Genomic DNA, 17,159 nt, shown 5'->3' on the forward strand with positions numbered 1-17,159 from the left:
AGTCTTAATTTTAACACACCTAGCACACGGCTGACGTGGAAACTTTCCCCATCAACTATGTTAAAAAGAATTACTTCATATGAAAGCCTTTGCACCACAAACCATCCACATAGCATAATTTGACTTTGAAAATAAGTTTTAAAATTTAAATATTACAAATCAAATTATGCCATTTGAATAATGTGTGCATGTCATGGACGTGGTAAGGACTTGAGAAGGAAATGACAGTTGGGAAGCTGAAGACAAAACGGAAAGTTTAGAATTAGTGAAACACGTCGTTTTGAATATTGTAAGGGTGAGTGTAGTGTAAATGAAACATGGTGTTTTGTAATTTCTATAAGTGTTTTGTAAGTTATATGGAGCTTTGAGGGTATTCTTCATTAGCAATACGGTGCATTGAGGTCTTCTTCTTTTGGAATGTCCTTTGTATTTATGTTGATATAAATATATAGAGGGGGAGAAATTGTGAAGGTGTTGATTAGCTTGAAGGTAGATTATGGAGGTTAGAATTACCTCGAATAATTCCTCATTCTTGATTTGAATAAAGCTCCAAGATTCATTCTTTCAATTCTCTCTTTACATTCTTTCTTGTTTTCTGGATCTTGATACGTAACATTGGTGTCAGAGAGGTCGATACTCTCCATGGAAGAAGGCATAAGGTCTACGGCTTTGAAGGTGCATAAGGAGAATACCCAGAAGAAACAAGAAGCAATTCAGAGGCAGTTGATGATCAGCAACAATCCATTCATTCGATCATGGACAGGTTAGATCAATTGAATGATATGATTCATACATTAGCGTAGCATCATCACGTGTCTCCTTGCAAGATTCTCGTATGGTTAGTCAAGATGATAGAAATTGTATACCAAGAGGTGTGGGGCTAGAATTTCCTCACTTTGATGGAAGTAATCTGGCAAGGTGGATTTTCAAAGTAACTGAGTACTTTGATTTGCATTAAACACCACCTCACCAAATGTTGTTGATGGCATCTTACCATATGGAAGGGGAGGCCCTTATCTGGTATCAAGATGTGGCTGACAGTGGATTGTTCACAGGGCAAGACCCCTTTGTGAGGGCTTTGCAGAGCTTTGGTCCAACAGCCTACGATGACCCTATGGAAGCCTTAACAAGGTCTAAACAAACATCAACTATGGTTGCCTATAATGCATAGTTCGAATGTTTGTCAAATAGGCTTAAGGGTTTGTCTGAAAAGCATAAATTGAAATGTTTTTTAAATGGACTGAAGGATGAGATTCATTTGCCAGTGAGGATGCTCAATCCCATCAATCTAAGTCAAGTATTTGGGCTTGAAAAGATCCAAGAAGAGTACATTTGGAGTTTTAGAAGGGCTTTGAGATCTGTTATGTCGAGTGGGGAAGGTAGTGAAGATATGGGAAGAAGTTTCAAAAAACTTTTGGGAAGAAAGGAAAATATCTTCTTCTCATATGAATGAAAAGAGAAGAAAATGGTTATATTACCACTGTGAAGAGAATTGGAATCCTAGCCATGTGTGTAAGAACGCAAGAATTTATCTTTTGCAAATTGATGAAAATGTAGTTCAAGAAGAGGGGCCATAACATGGAAAATGTGAAAATAAATTAAAGAAGCAAGATATAGGTGGAAGAGGAGGAGGAGGAAAACTTATAAATATCAATACATGCTATTTTTGGTTCTCCTAGCTCTAACACTATGAGATTAATGTGAATGATTGAAACAAAGTCAATGGTTATACTAGTAGATTCAGGGAATACCCACAACTTCTTGAATCCCTTGGTAGCCATAGTAGCAGGGTTGAAGGTGGAGGAAGGTCCTAGGCTGCAAGTGAAGTTGGCCAATGGGGAAAAACTGTTAAGTTTTGGAAGGTGTGAACAAGTCAGTATCAAGCTGTAAGGGAATAGATGTCCTATGTCTTTTCACATGTCGACATGGCTAGGAGGCTGTCACAACCCCGCCCTAACCTAGGACGAGGCCGTGACCCTTTACCTGTTCTTTCCTTATTATATATGTATGTGCATACCTTATTATTCTTGTTATTAGTATTACATTTTTTTTTTACGAAGGTAATAAGGGATATGCATGAACATGTCACGCATGTACTCTGCACTTCTAGTTTAAAAAAAAGAAACACTTGATAGACAATCTGTTCAACATTTTTCATAAAAGACTCTCAGAGTCTCAGTCATTCATCAAAACATAAATAGTTCTAAACAAGAAGGAATTCAATCCCTACAATACATACAAAAATGTGTTAAGTCAACGTATGGGGGGATTACCATCACCCAACCATAGAAGTTACACAGTTACAATCGCCCCACCATAAAAATTATATCATACCCAAAAGATACATTGTCTTCAAGTTAATTCAACAAAACATCCCAACACAGGACCCATCCTAAAACATAAAAAGCATAAACCATTATCATCAAAAGGGTCAAACCGACAGGGGACCACTAAGCATCGGCCCCTTCCTCCTCGGTAGTGCCCGGCTCCACAACCTCTTCATCAATACCTGAACATTTAAAACATAAACGCAAAGTGAGTCTAATATTTAGTAAGCAGTACAACATGCTGTTACCTTATTAATCACATAATTTTCTCTTTTGAAAACATGCATACATAAACATTTACTAATTATTGACAATGTTTTCATGCATAAATAGTTTAAGGAATAAACCATACCTTCATGCATACACATTTAAGAAATAAGCAATACTTTCAGGCATAAATATTTTAAGAAATAACTTTACTTTTATATTTCACTTTCTTTGGCCGGTACACATTATTATGCCCTGTGTATTGGGATTAGCGGCCTTTTAGACCTGGATTCCACCTGTGGCCACAGGTTGGGAATCCTTTTCATGGGGCAGCATTGGGTGCACTACCAGTACTACTTACCTGGCATTGCAATCTGCCCTTTCATATCTTAGCCTTCATTTCATTTCTTTCCTTTCTTTGCAGTCAAACGTTTTCATTATCTTTCCTTAATCCAAATGCATATATGTTTCTTTGAAAAAGAGCATTTCATGTCATACTACATATAAGTAAGGCGTAGTTATTTAAGAGAGAGTATGTATGAAAATCTCATGATGCATTACCTTATACACATACACACAATTATAATCAATAGGGTGCTTAACAAGGGCTACCAAGAAAGGGTTGTACATAATATATAAATTTACTATTTCTTTAGAAGAACATTTGAAAAGAGAGAGAGACATTCTTTCATAAGAGAATTTTGTGTAAGGTGGTCATAGCTACTTACCTGCGAGCTTTACTAGTGGTTTCCTTTGAACTTGAAAATAAACTCATATTCAATGAAATGGAATAACCATATTAATATTCATCTCACTTTAAGCTTCACTAACGACACCCTTACACGCTCACTTTAATTCTAATCTAGAATTAAAGTGTTTTCCTAAAGCCCTTCTCACTTAGCATTATCTCAATTAACTAACCTCTCGTCTAACCTTTACAAGAATCACATAAATAATACTAAAGCATGTTAGCTGTCTATGAGAGGCCACTTGGGTATTTTATATGGAAAGGTAGTTGAGGACTTATAGGCTTAACAAAGTTTATTGGGTTTAGGCTTACTTTGAAATTAATGGAGATAAAGGCTCAATATCTGGAAATTTGGTTAGTAACGGGGGCTTAGGACATATTGGGCATCTAGGACAAGCTAATCAATTTAGAAAGACATGCCCTTTTTGAATGGCTACCCGTCCCCTATTAGAAAGGCTCACTTGTCATCGAAATAGGGTATATACATGGGATTATGCTTGCTGGACAGCTCACACATAGTAGTATAACATGCATAAATAATCATCTATTTCTAATACCAAATTCATACCATAAATCTAGTGACATTGGAATCAACGAAGTTTGTTAAAGCATAATTATTTGGTTAAACATAGCATAAGACAGCTAGGTTAAACCCATTAAGTAAACTTGAAAACTTTAAACACCCAAGAATGTAGTTTACTCATTTAATACACTTTAGTAGCAAGCTATAAAATTACAAGGAAAACCCTTTAAACCAATCCTCTAGCATCCTAATAACAAGTTACCAACCAGGCCTCAACACAACACACGCAACATCAACATATATATATATATATATATATCAAAAGATCAATTAATATCACTTATGACTAACCAAGTTAAATAGAAAAATACCAATTTCGAGTGACAGTAAAATACATAGCAAAACTGCTTCAACGCACTCGGTTTGAGCAAAAAACAGAGCATTCATGCTTATTAACAACATAGGTAATAACTAAAATTAAGATACAAGCTAAAACAACTCAATGGCTCTCCAAAAATCAACTAAAATCGTGTGGGTCAAGCTAGAGTTTTTACCTTTGGTGAATCCTTCCCAAAACATGAAAATGGAGAAGGGAAAAGGTAGGTTCAGCTTAGGGAAATAGAGGGCACACGAACCCCTTGGCTGGAAGTCCAAAACTGAAGCATCAACAGTCAACAAAAGAAAAACCCACTTGATTAAATCATGACTAAGTTTTGAAATACACAAGAAAGAAGGTTGATGGTACTCTTACCTTGCTATTTTTTTCTTGAGAAGAAAGAAAAATGGATGCTTGACTTGAGATTGGAAGAAGAATGGAATGGGAGAGAATGGGAGGTAGGCGCACGGGTGAGGGCTTGAGAGATTTCTCTTCTTTTTTACCTTAGAAGCCGATGAGTGCAAGGAAAGAAAAAAGAATATAATTGCTTGCCTTAGAAGCCTACGGGTCCAAGGGAGAAAGGGGTCAATAGCTTTAGTCAAAACTTGTCCCATAAGTTAGGGAGATGAATGGTGGAGATTAAGCATTGGAAGATATTTCCCTCACCTACTCATCCAATGGTGGAGAGAGTTTGGGTCATTTCTTGAATAAATGAAAAATTAAAGGACTTAAAAGAAAATATTGTAAGGTCTAAAAATCATGCCCTTGAATTATTTTAATGACCCACATAAAAATAAAAGCACACCCATCTTAAAATAAAATAATAAAATAATAAAAAATTTTTCTAAAAATATTTAACTTAAAGAATTAATAAATAACGTAAGCATCTACGTAGTTGGATTCGGGTATTACAAAGGTTGTGATATAGTTCTAGTGGTTCAAAGGCTCAAAACCTTGGGCCCAATTATGTGGGACTTCTTACAAATGACAATGAAGTTCCAATGGTGTAGTAAGGAGATCAGTTTGCAAGATTTATGTTTTGGGCACAGTACAGTCAAGGATGGAAGTCAATTTTTCAAGTATGCATCTTTGAGGAAATCTGGATGGGTATTGCAATTGATTCACCAAGGGGAGAGATGGTAATGGTGGTAATAATCAATATGAAGGCATGAAGGAAATTTTGATGAATTCCAAGACGTGTTTGAAGAACTTGCTTGACTTCTCCCAAACAAAAGTTGTGATCACCAAATTAACCTAAGGAGGGCATATCTCCCACCTTAGTAAGGTCATACAGGTATCCTCATTATCGAAAATTGAGATAGAAAAAATTGTATAAGAATTATTGATGTCAAGGGTAGCTAGGCCTTGTCAAAATCCATTTTCCTCTCTTGTGTTGCTAGTAAGAAAAGATGATGTGAGTTGGAGGCTATGTGTGGACTATAAGGCCTTAAACCAGCAGACCAGACCATTAAGGACAAATTTCCTATCATTGTGATAGACGCTCCTAGATGGTTGTTTGGGGCAAAGATTTTTTGAAATTGGACTTAAAATTTGGTTATCACCAAAATAGAGTAAAAAAGGAGGATATTTTCAAGACAACCTTTATAACATATGAAGGTCATTATGAGTTTTTAGTGATACCTTTTGGGCTCACTAAGTCTTCTGCTGCATTTCAGGGTTTGATGAATGATATCTTTAAGTCTTTCTTGAGAAGATGTGTTCTTGTCTTCTTTGATAATATCTTAGTATACAACAAAGATTTCAGTGAGCATGCAAGGCATCTGCAATTGGTATTAGGGGTTCTGAGACAGCACCATTTGTTGCCAAAGGATCAAAATGTAAATTTGGAGTTACAGAAATTGATTATCTGGGCCACTTGATATCAGGAGAAGGGGTTAAAACTAGTCCATCTAAGATATTTGCTCTGCTAGATTGGCTTGTGCCACATAATTTGAAGTCCCTCAGGGACTTTTTATGCCTCACAGGCTACTATAGGAAGTTTATAAAAGATTATATGACATGATTGCAACACCCTTAACTAACCTACTTAAAATGGCTTTGAGTGGACTGCTATAGCTGTTGAAGCATTCCAAAATTTGAAGAACTGTTACACAACCACCTAGATTGAGACTTCCAGATTTTTCTAAACCTTTCACAATTGAATGTGATGCAAGTGGTGGTGGGTTGGGAGCTGTGTTAATGCAAGAGGGTCAAGCCATTGCATATTTTAGTAAGGCCCTCAAGGGCAAAGCTTTGTTGTTATCAACTTAAGAGAGAGCATTGTTGGCTCCTGTATAAGTTGTACAAAAATGGAGGCCATACCTCCTTTGCCAGTCTTTTAAAATTAAAACTGACCAACAAGCCCTCAAATGTTTACTAGAGTAGAGAGTGGTTAATAAGTTACATCAGAAGTTGGTGACTAAATTGATGGAATATGATTTTTTCATTGATTATAAGAAAGGGACAGAGAATAAAGTTGTCGATGCTTTGTCAAGGAAGCTGGAAGAGGAAGAAGGGACATTCGCAGTAATTTCATTTCCCACCCCACTTTGGATTGATGAACTCAAGAAAAGTTATACTCAACCTCAAGAGATTCAAGACTTGTGCACAAAGCTTCAGAAGGGAGGGCAAGTAGTCAAGCATGATTCATTACAGCAAGGGCTTCTATTGAGTAAACGAAGATTTGCTATGATTCCAGATTCAGACTTTAAGTAGAAAGTGTTGCAACAAATCCACGCTAACCCTTAAGCTGGACATTGCCTCTGTCGCCATCGCACGAACCATTTATGATGGCCGCGTCTGGGTGGATTGTGGTGCTACCATTCCTTTAGGATACCTTTAGGGCCAAGATGGATGTTCACTAGCATGGAATGCTTGGGTTCATCAAGAAAATGGTGAGAGAATGTGATGCTTATCAGATTACAAAATATGAAATTGTATATCTTGCTGGCTTTCTGCAACCTTTTACTGTCCCAGTTAGTCCATGGTCTTATGTTTCTATAGATTTTATAGAAGGCTTGCCTTTATCACATGGTGCTAGTGTAATATTTTCTGTGGTTGACAAATTGACAAAGCATGCACATTTCTTCTCTTTGCTTCATCCTTATACTGCAACCAAGGTGGCCCAAGTGTTTTTCTCAAGAGTGTTTAGATTGCATGGGATGCCTAAAACCATAATTTCTGACTGAGATGCAATATTCACTAGCAAATTTTGGAAGGAATTATTTGAGTTGCAAGGTACTACCTTAGCTTTCATCTTTGCCTATCATCCACAAACAGATATGAAGACTGAAGCTTTGCATATATGCCTTGAAGGGTATTTAAGGCGTTATGTGGGGTCTCAGCCTAAGAAGTGGAGTTTGTGGCTTCCTATGGCTAAGTGGTGTTATAACACCACTAGCCATTCATAAACTAAAATGACTCCTTTTGAAGCCTTGTATGGCTATGCTCCTCCCAAGTTGTTGTCCTATGTTTCAAGGATAACAACTAATGCTGCTATGGATGAACAACTGAAGACAAGGGAGCAACTCATGTTAGAGTAGAAGCATAATTTGAATCAAGCCAGAGAAAGATTGAAGTTCTTTGTAGATAAATATATATATATATATATCTGAAAGGAGCTTTGAATTAGGAGATTGGGTATTTTTGAAGCTGCAACCTTATAGACAAAAATCAGTGGCATTGAGGCACATTCTTAAGTTGGCACCAAGATACTATGGTCCTTTCAAAGTTATAGCCAACATTGGGACAGCGGAATAAAATGGATCTGCCAGCTTCATCAATAATTCACCCAGGGTTTCATGTTTCATGTCTTAAAAAGAAGCTTGGGCAGCACATTGCACCTCTACCAACTTTACCACCAATGGACAAGGAAAAGATTATTTTACTAGAACCCGAACTTGTACTGGATGGAAGATTGAAGAATAAGGGTGATCAACCTATCACATAAGTTTTAATTCAGAGGAAATGAGTTTTGCCAAAAGATAGTTTTTGAGAGTCGTTGTGAAAGCTAAGGGAGTTGTATCCCCACCTTGTGGGCAAGGCGCTCTAAGAGGGAGGAATGGCACTGAAAGCCTTGTGGTCAAGGCTTTATTAAGATGGGAAGAATTGTCATGGACATGGGAAGGACTTGGGAAGGAAATGACAGTTGGGAAGGTGAAGACAAAACAGAGAGTTTAGAGTTAGTGAAACGGGTCATTTTGAATGTTGTAAGGGTGAGTGTAGTGTAAATGAAATGGGGCGTTTTGTAATTTCTATAACTGTTCTGTAAGCAATATGGTGCATTGTGGGTAGTCTTCATTAGCAATATGGTACGTTGAGATCTTCGTCTTTGGGAACGTACTTGGTATTTCTATTGAAATAAATACAGAGGGAGAATTGTGAAGGTGTTCATTAGCTTGAAGGTAGATTGCAGAGGTTGGAATTACCTCGAATAATTCATCATTCTTTGTTCGAATAAAGCTCCAAGATTCATTCTTTCCATTCATTCTTGTTTTCTTGATCTTCATACGTAATAGTGTGGTATAGAAGTTTTCAAATAAGTAACTCATATTAAAAAATATTTGCGTTTTGATTTTTTTTTAAAAAAAATTTATAATAGGTCTCACTATAAGTGGTGTGCTAACACACTGACTTCTATATAGCAAAATTTTAAACAAATTTTCTATCAAAACATTTTTCTCTTAGAAAAACCCAAAATCAAAATCAATGTGAATCAACTAATCCCAGAGAGTAAAAAGGCTACTTGAAGGCAATAGCACTTACACATCTAAACATGTCAATAAAAATTTTCAATATTACGAAACAATGCAAAACTGAAACCCAAGAAAATGAGAAAATCCTAAAAAGAAAATGACAAGAATTATTGTAATCTGAGTAGTATAATATGAGTAGTGGTGTCAATGGAGTTGTCATATACTTCTTCTAAAATTTGCTCTCTTTGCTAATTTCAGTTGTTCCAACAAGCATGCTAGTGGACTTGAGCTCCTCCAACTGACCTCTCTCTTTAATTTTCAAACTTAACAGTAATAGAAATCTAAAAAATTAAAAGTAAGGAGTCTCTTTTGTTGAATTTTTTAATACAACTATGTTGGCGATACTGGCTGCTATTTTAAAAGACATGCGCAACAAAAAGCTTTTCTTTTTTTGGTAAAGAGCCCATAAAATGTTCTAGCTCTCCAACCGACCAAAAACTCAAGCTAAAATCTGGGTTTTTAGAGAGACAAAAATCTACTTTTTTTTTTTTTTTTTTAAAAAAGAGCAGGAAGTCACATGTCCAATAGTGACCCCTCCCAAAGTTTATTAATAAAGACCTCACTTATGGCGGAGGAATACCGTGGTTACAAGAAAGGATCATGGAAAAACAGGCCCATAATCAAGAAAAAATCTAGAACAAAAATAATAGACCACTATTTAAACAAAACCCCTTTGATGAATCCAATCATTAAAATCATCCATAGCCACATTTGGCCGAGGTCTTCCTCTTCTCCTTTCCGAATCATTCTTGATAATATTAAAATCCCCCACAACAACACAAGGATCTACACCCACATGATTACTACTAAGCTCTTGCCATAGATAGAGCCTCTCCACCTAGGAACATTTAGCATAAATCACATAAATCAAAATTTTATCCGCACCATTCTCTACAACAACAGAAATAAATTGCATACCCAACTTATCAACTTGCACCTTATAAATACTATCCCACAAAAGCCATATTTTCCCCCCTTCCACCACATTAGAAATAACCATATCAAAATTTAGACTTCTAGCCAATTTACGAGCACCCTCTAAATTTTGAAACGGTTCTAAAAGTGCAACAATTTTCGGTTTATATCTTCCCACCAATGTCTTTAGTCTGGTTCTAGATGTTCTCCCCCCTCTAATATTCCATACCATGATGGAATCAATCATTAAGCAATGTTAGAATTTTGGGCAAGAACCCGAGAAGAACTACGCATTTTAATAAACTTTTTTTTTATTATACCTCTTTTTACCATCATTCAACTCAGATTCAATAAAGTAGTCTTTAGTTTGTGAAAAAACCTCTGGATGCTGTTCCGGTTCTGGTTCTGAAGAACAGTTCTCTTCCATCATGATTTCTTCATCAACTTCTTCATCAACGTCCTCATCTATTTCCTCTTCCACCACTGGTTGCGTTTGCTCCATAATCGGACCATTATCTTCGGCACGCAAACTCTGATTTACGTCCATACTAGACGCCACATAACACGCACCCATGACAATCCCTGCACCATCTGTGTCCCCAACGTGTAACATTAAATCTGTTTCATCCTCTGTTTCAACAAGAGGTGTCAACTGCACCACCTTATTAATCACAGGAGGAATTACTTCTCCCATCTGCTCCGGTTGTTCATCATTCTCAGAACCCAACTGCACCATTTGGTCTGCCACCTGCACTGGCAATTCTTCCTTCTCGGCATCCAACTGCACATGAACTGCAACTGCTACTTCCGTCGCCTTCTCCACCCCAGACTCCTCTGTTTCTTTGTCCATCCGCATAGAATGTTCACCCACAGCATTATTTTCCACAAGAACCAGCGGAGGAGTTTCAACCTTATCATCATTATGCTCTACCCTGTGATCATTCGAGAGGCCTTTCCTACTCCCTTTTCTTCCCCCTTTCTTACCAGCTTTTCCAGGATTACAAGTCCGTACATTATGACCCTGCATCTTACATGACGAACAGAAAGCTGGGAGTGTTTCATAAAATATTTCTTGCTTTCGGCTAGAAGACAGTCCAGGCGCTCCAATCCAGAAATGAGACAGTGGCAGTTTTGCAGCATCCACTTCCACACAGAGCCGTGCACCATCCGTTCTTGTTGCGCACCGTGTCGGATTATCACGGCGAATGAAAGTTCCAATCGGTGCCATCAAAATCTTCAAGAAAGATTCTTGATAAAAGTTTGGAGGAAGACCCGGCAAAGAAACCCATACCGGGACCCTTGATGGCTCGGCATCCTCATTGAATTCTGGTGACCATCTGAATGCACGGTAGAAGATCCCATTTATTTCACAAACCTTTCGTGATAATGCTTTGGTGAAATCAACTTCATTAGCCATGCGAACGAAGATGTTACGAAGTCTCCTCATGGCAGAAACTACTGGACTGGCCGTAAGGCCCCATCGACTGTGAATGAAAGCCCTCACAGCATCCAACGACGGACGATTCTTTAAGAACTTGAGGACTACATAGTAGCGGAAAGGTTCCGCTGATCTTGCTATTTCTTCTTTAGTAAACTGAAAATATACCTCACCTTCCAACATCTTTGGAAGCCTGGGTGCAAGAAGCATCTCCGGTATAGGTTGAGGGACGACACCCACCAGATCGGCAAAGGAAGGCCGACCGGTGCCACCCTCTACTGCTGCCATGCAGCCTCACGTAAAGCCCAGACCCCGTGCAGCAGCAAGAACCCTATTCTTTAGAGAGAAAAAGGGTAAGATAAGAGTGAAAAGCAACCATATGTTATCTTCCCAAAAGTTTTGGATTTGATATGACAAAAATCTACTTTTGAAGACTTTGAGGCCCGGTTTGGCAACACAATATATCTCAAGTATTTTAAGATATTTCCTTCCCAAACATCATTCAAATACAAAGTATTTTTCAATTTCAAATCTTCAAATTTTCATTTAATAATTACCTAAACATTGCAACTTTTCCAAATTTTCAAACAAAACACGAAAAACAATACTACTTTTTCAAATTTCAAAAACAAAAATAATGTTAAATTATATTCAAACAATTTTTTAATTTTATAATATTTTTATTCAATTTTTTTCTCTCATTTCTCAAAACCCAATACAGCATCTTAACTCAAATTATTTAACTACTATTCATAGATATACTGAGATATCCTTAATGTTCAAACTGACACTGAGAGTTTTTCTTGTGAAAGAAGAAGAAGACTATCAAAAGTCATGGCGTTAATGACCCTAGCGTAAAGTTAAGATTTAGTCTTTGGTGGCAAAAACATAAACTTTGGATTTTATATTTTACTGATGTGCTTCATCTATTTCAAAATGAGTTATTCTGTTTGTAAGTCAGTGTGTAAATCAAATCAGTTATGTTGTTGACATGACAAAACTTGAAAACGAGGGGATTCACGCTAGAGCAGAGCTTTCCCAGGCCAATGATCCATCTACTATGGGTAGATTTTCTTATGTAGGTACAAAATTAATTTTCCGTTCATTGTTTCATTTTTGTCCTCACCCATTTTGACTAATATAAATTGTTACTAAACTTTTTGGGTTTTAAGGGTTGATTTTTTTTTTTTTTTTAACTCAATAACGATTTTTTAAAGATGAACAACTGGTCTTCTCTCATTAAAAGTTATCTCCATATTGCTCAACATTGCTTCCTTGTCTAACCTATGAGCCATTTGATTTGCTCCTACCACTTTGGAATGACATCTTCTTCTAATATTGCTTCCTGCAATCTAATCTCTTTGGAAAAACGAGTTGTTTTTCAGCCAATCCACTTTCCACATCTAATGAGGGGATCTCATGTGCAATAGGATAAAAGTTTCAACAGACTTGCTAGTATTGTTGAATTTGGAGAATTCGACTATGCCAAGATCTCATGTCAAGCCATTGTAGAAATTTATTAAAGAAAGCATTATTGTAGCCTTTAGAGAGAAGAGCCCAGTGGTTCTTCCAAGCCTAATATTCACTCTCTAAAAAACTCAAAGTGATGAGATGTATAGAGTTAAGAATGAATCTAGAGTATATGGGGGGACCATAACTTATATATAATACCCGAATTTCAATTTTTCCCAAGATAAAATAATGGAATTACATGGATCTTTAATGGGTCTCTACACATGAGTTGGGCCCATACCACTTTGATACCCATGATCTGGCCAAAAGCACGAGTTTTTAGAGATGTGTCAATAGCACAATTATGTCACTTTATTTATCACACTTACTGGGTCTTACAAGCATTACCCAAGTCTTTTATTTCACAATTATACAATGTATGATTTATGATCTATGTAGATTCATTAATTTAAAATATTTCTAACAATCTTCCACTTAGACCACATTGGTCACTAAAAAATTAAATATTGTAAACTTATGAGCTCAAATTATAATTGTCAAATTTTATAGATATCATCTTGAAACAATTTGGTCCATTGAATAATATCAATATAGGATCATGTCAGTCGTTGTCACATTTATAGTGACAGAACCCATCCATGGTCACAAACAATAATGCCATTAACAACATGGATCAAGTATGAAGGTGTAGAATGGAAATTTCATGTAATATGATCATTTATCATGCCTATTTCCAACTGGTCGAACTTTATGACTCAAACATGAGCCCTTGCATTATTATTTCAAGCCTTATGTATCACCACAATTTGAAAGAAATGCAATTTTATTTTAGAATCATCAATAAACCCAAATATGATCATAATAAGTGTCAAATAAACTAAATACATAACAGACAAATTCTCACTAATAAAATATGTCACTAAGATTAACCACTCCTGTATGAGCTACATGCTCCTTAAGCACTTTAGTTGGTAAGCCCTTACCCAATTGACATGTGATGATTTTGAACTCTTTCTTTCACAACAAGAAACTTTATGTCAATGCGCTTAGACTTTGATGAACTCATCACTCATATCATTCTTGAAATATAACTATGCTGCCTTATTATTACTATAAACCTTCAGTGAATCCTCAATGTTATCCATGACTTGAAGTCCAGTGATAAATTTCGCAACCATATTTCTTGATTGGAAGCCTCTAGCAAGCAATAAATTATGTTTCCATAGTAGAAGAAGCTATAAGCATTTATTGACACATTTTCATGACACAACTCCCCCAACTAACATGGAAATATAACCTAAAGTGGATCTCCTACTATCAAGGCAATCATCAAAGTCGAAGTCTGAAAATCCAATAATCTCTAGATGTTCAGACCTCCGATGCGTGAGTATATAGTCTTTCTTTCTTTGCAAGTATTGTATTACCATTCTAGTGGCTTTCTAGTTATCTATGCCTAGATTGCTCAAATATTTGTTAAGCATTCCAACTGTATACGCAATGTATGGACGTGTGCAAACCTAAGTATGGTTGTCCACACTTTCAAAAATTTCAACTCCGCCCGACTTCCACTCCGATTTTGACTTTGATGGAGTCGAAGTGATCGAAAATTGGAGTAGGAATCGGAGTAGTTCCAAATAAGGAGTTGGAGTCAGAGTCGGAGTTCGGAGCCCCAAGCAGCTCCGAACTTCGACTCTGATTTTTTTTAAAAAAAAATCCAGATGTAAAACAACGTCATTTTACATCTGGATTTAAAAAAAATTAAACGATGCCGTTCCACTTAATGTGGAACGGCATCGTTTCATCACATGGGGGTTCCAAAATGCAGGACCCCCTTCCCTTCTTCCTTCTTCCTTCTTCCTTCTTCTTTCTTCCTTATCCTTTTTCTTTTCTCTGAACCAGTGAACCTCTCGGATGTCGCCGCCTCACTGCCTTGTTCCCTCTCTGTTGCCGCCATTCCTCTTTGTGCCTCCGTAGTGCGCAACACTCCATTCCCCTTCAATTCTTAGGCCAGCCTCTGGTAAGTTTCCAATTCTAAGCCCTAAAATTGATTTAATTTTATGTTTTCTTTTTTTTCCATGTTGTTGGGTTGCCTAGAATTAGTTGTTTTGAGATTAATTGTTGTGATTCTTGTGAAGTTGTGTTGTAGTAAGGAAATGTAACAAAAATTGAATATGGTTGATGGCAACGGACTTTGCAAATCAGTATGAATGCAAAGTGTTTGATAAGATATGTAAGAGATTTTATGGATGATTTGTGTTTTATTGCTTTGTTTATGCTGTCTTTGGTGGTGCTGGTGGTGATGTTTTTGGTTTTGTTGTGATAATTTTTCTTGCAAAAATTGTAAAAGGTCTGAGTGAGCCATTGAATTGATGAAATGATGAACTAGTATTGTGTCTAATGAGAACCATTGAATTCTTACAACTAAGGACATGATCATGAGTCTTGTAGCAATATATCACTTAACAGTAGTGTTCACACTTCAGAAAAAATATTCATAAAATAATTTAATCCCATATTCTATTTTAATCAAACCAAATTAATTGGTCATGCGTTTAATGGTATTAATCTTCTGGTACTTGGTACTTGCTAATTTGTTTTTGTGTTTCAAGGCAATTAATATATATTTTGCAGCCGATATTCGTTCAAGTAAAGCAAGATTATAAAATATAGGGATATTCGTTTATGGCTACTGCATGCATGTGTGTGTGTAAGACTCGAGTCCTACTACGTAGGTACTTACGTCATATTATTAATTCTTTATGTTAAATATTTTGAGATAAAGATTTTTATTATTTTTAATTATTTTATTTTAAGATGAATATGCTTTATTTTTAAAATATGATTTATTAAAATTAATCAAGGGTATTATTTTTAAGACTTTGAAATATTTTCTATTAAGCTCTTTAATTTTATTTATTTAAGAAATGTCCCCATTATTCTCTACCATTGGATTGGTAGGTGAAAAGCATCCTTGAGGTGGATAGATCTCTATCATCCATCTTCCAAGCTTATGTGATAAGCTTTGACCAAAGAGAGTAAATCCCTTTTCACCCGTATTAGGCTTCTAAAGTAAGCCATCAAGCCCTTTGACCCATAAGCTTCCTAAGGAAACCATTGACTACACTTTTCCTCCCACCCATCGTCCAAAGCAACACAAAAGGAGAAGAAGAAAAAAAAATAATCCTAAAGCGTTCTACCCCTTTACCTGTCGACCCTCATCCAAGAGAAAAGAAATAAATTTTCACTCCATTTTCAAGCAAGCTAAAGCTTATCCTCTCTCTCCGTCTCCTCTCTTTTGTTCTTAAAGAAACCAAACTCCTCTCATCATATTCAAGCTTATGACTCCATAGCAAGATAAGAGTACCCTTAATCCTTCTCCTTTGTGTAATTTGAATTTAGCCATGGTTGATCAAGTGGGTTTTCTTTTGATGATTTTTTTGATGTTTCAGTTTTGGGATTTAAAACAGTGATTTCGTGTTGCTCTTCATCCACACGGTTGTCCTTCTATTTGGTCTTCCACTTGTGTTTTGAAAAGGGCTAAGAGATTAAGATAAAAATCTTAATTTGACTCATTTATTTTTAATATGATTTTGGAAGCTAGCCAATTAAGTGTTTTAACTTGTGTTTTGATGTAATTAATTTCCTGTATTGCAATTAAATATGTATGCCTTATTTTTTGCCCAAACCGAATGGTATTATAGTTGTTTTGCTATGTATTTTCTATATTTCGAAAATACTATGTTGTCATTAAACTTGGTTTAATCAGAGGTGATGATTAAAGTAATTTTAAATTATATATGTTAGTATCATGTGCCTTGTGTTGAGGTTTGGTTGGTAATTTATTTTTAGGATGCTAGAGGTTTGGTCTAAAGGTTTTGCTTGGCTCTATAATTTTACATTTTGCTTTAGAAGGTATTACGTGTGTAAATCATAAGTTTAAGTGTTTAAAGGTTGTAAAATTTCTTAATAGGTAACTTTGCCATACTTTATGCTACTTTAATTTTAATGAGAGGTTTTATCTAAACTAATTGAATATTGCTTATGTGAATAGGTTATAATTTAGTTAGTTTAGATATAAGAGATTAATTGTATAGGATATATTATGATATGCAAAGCTGTCCAAGTATTCCTAAGCCCATGTCACGCCATGTTTTGATGTAAAAATAGCCCATTTATGTTGTCCCTCGTTTGGTTAAATTCTACCTAACACAAAAGTCTAAAATATTGATAAGCTAACTTTTTTATAATGAGAGACCACAAGTTGATTTAAAGGGCATGTTCCTAAGCTTGTTTAGCCTACTTGAGATATCTAAATCTATTTCAAAGCCCATTGTTGAGAATTTTCAGATTTTATCTCCTAATGTCCATAACCCAAAGTGGGCTTGAACCAAAGAAACC

At 36.0% G+C, this 17,159-nt stretch overlaps 1 long non-coding RNA gene across 1 annotated transcript; it reads right to left on the bottom strand.

Annotated features, from left to right (window-relative positions):
* Positions 1-2,251: 2,251 nt before the first annotated feature.
* LOC121245202 lies at positions 2,252-4,676 on the bottom strand. Its single transcript, XR_005936586.1, has 3 exons — positions 4,557-4,676; positions 4,360-4,461; positions 2,252-2,509 (listed from the first exon to the last, which is right to left on the bottom strand). It is a non-coding gene; the product is annotated as an uncharacterized LOC121245202 (long non-coding RNA).
* Between the last annotated feature and the right edge of the window lie 12,483 nt (positions 4,677-17,159).

Source organism: Juglans microcarpa x Juglans regia, unplaced genomic scaffold (genome assembly GCF_004785595.1).
Source record: "Juglans microcarpa x Juglans regia isolate MS1-56 unplaced genomic scaffold, Jm3101_v1.0 JmScfU0001, whole genome shotgun sequence".
NCBI lineage: Eukaryota > Viridiplantae > Streptophyta > Magnoliopsida > Fagales > Juglandaceae > Juglans > Juglans microcarpa x Juglans regia.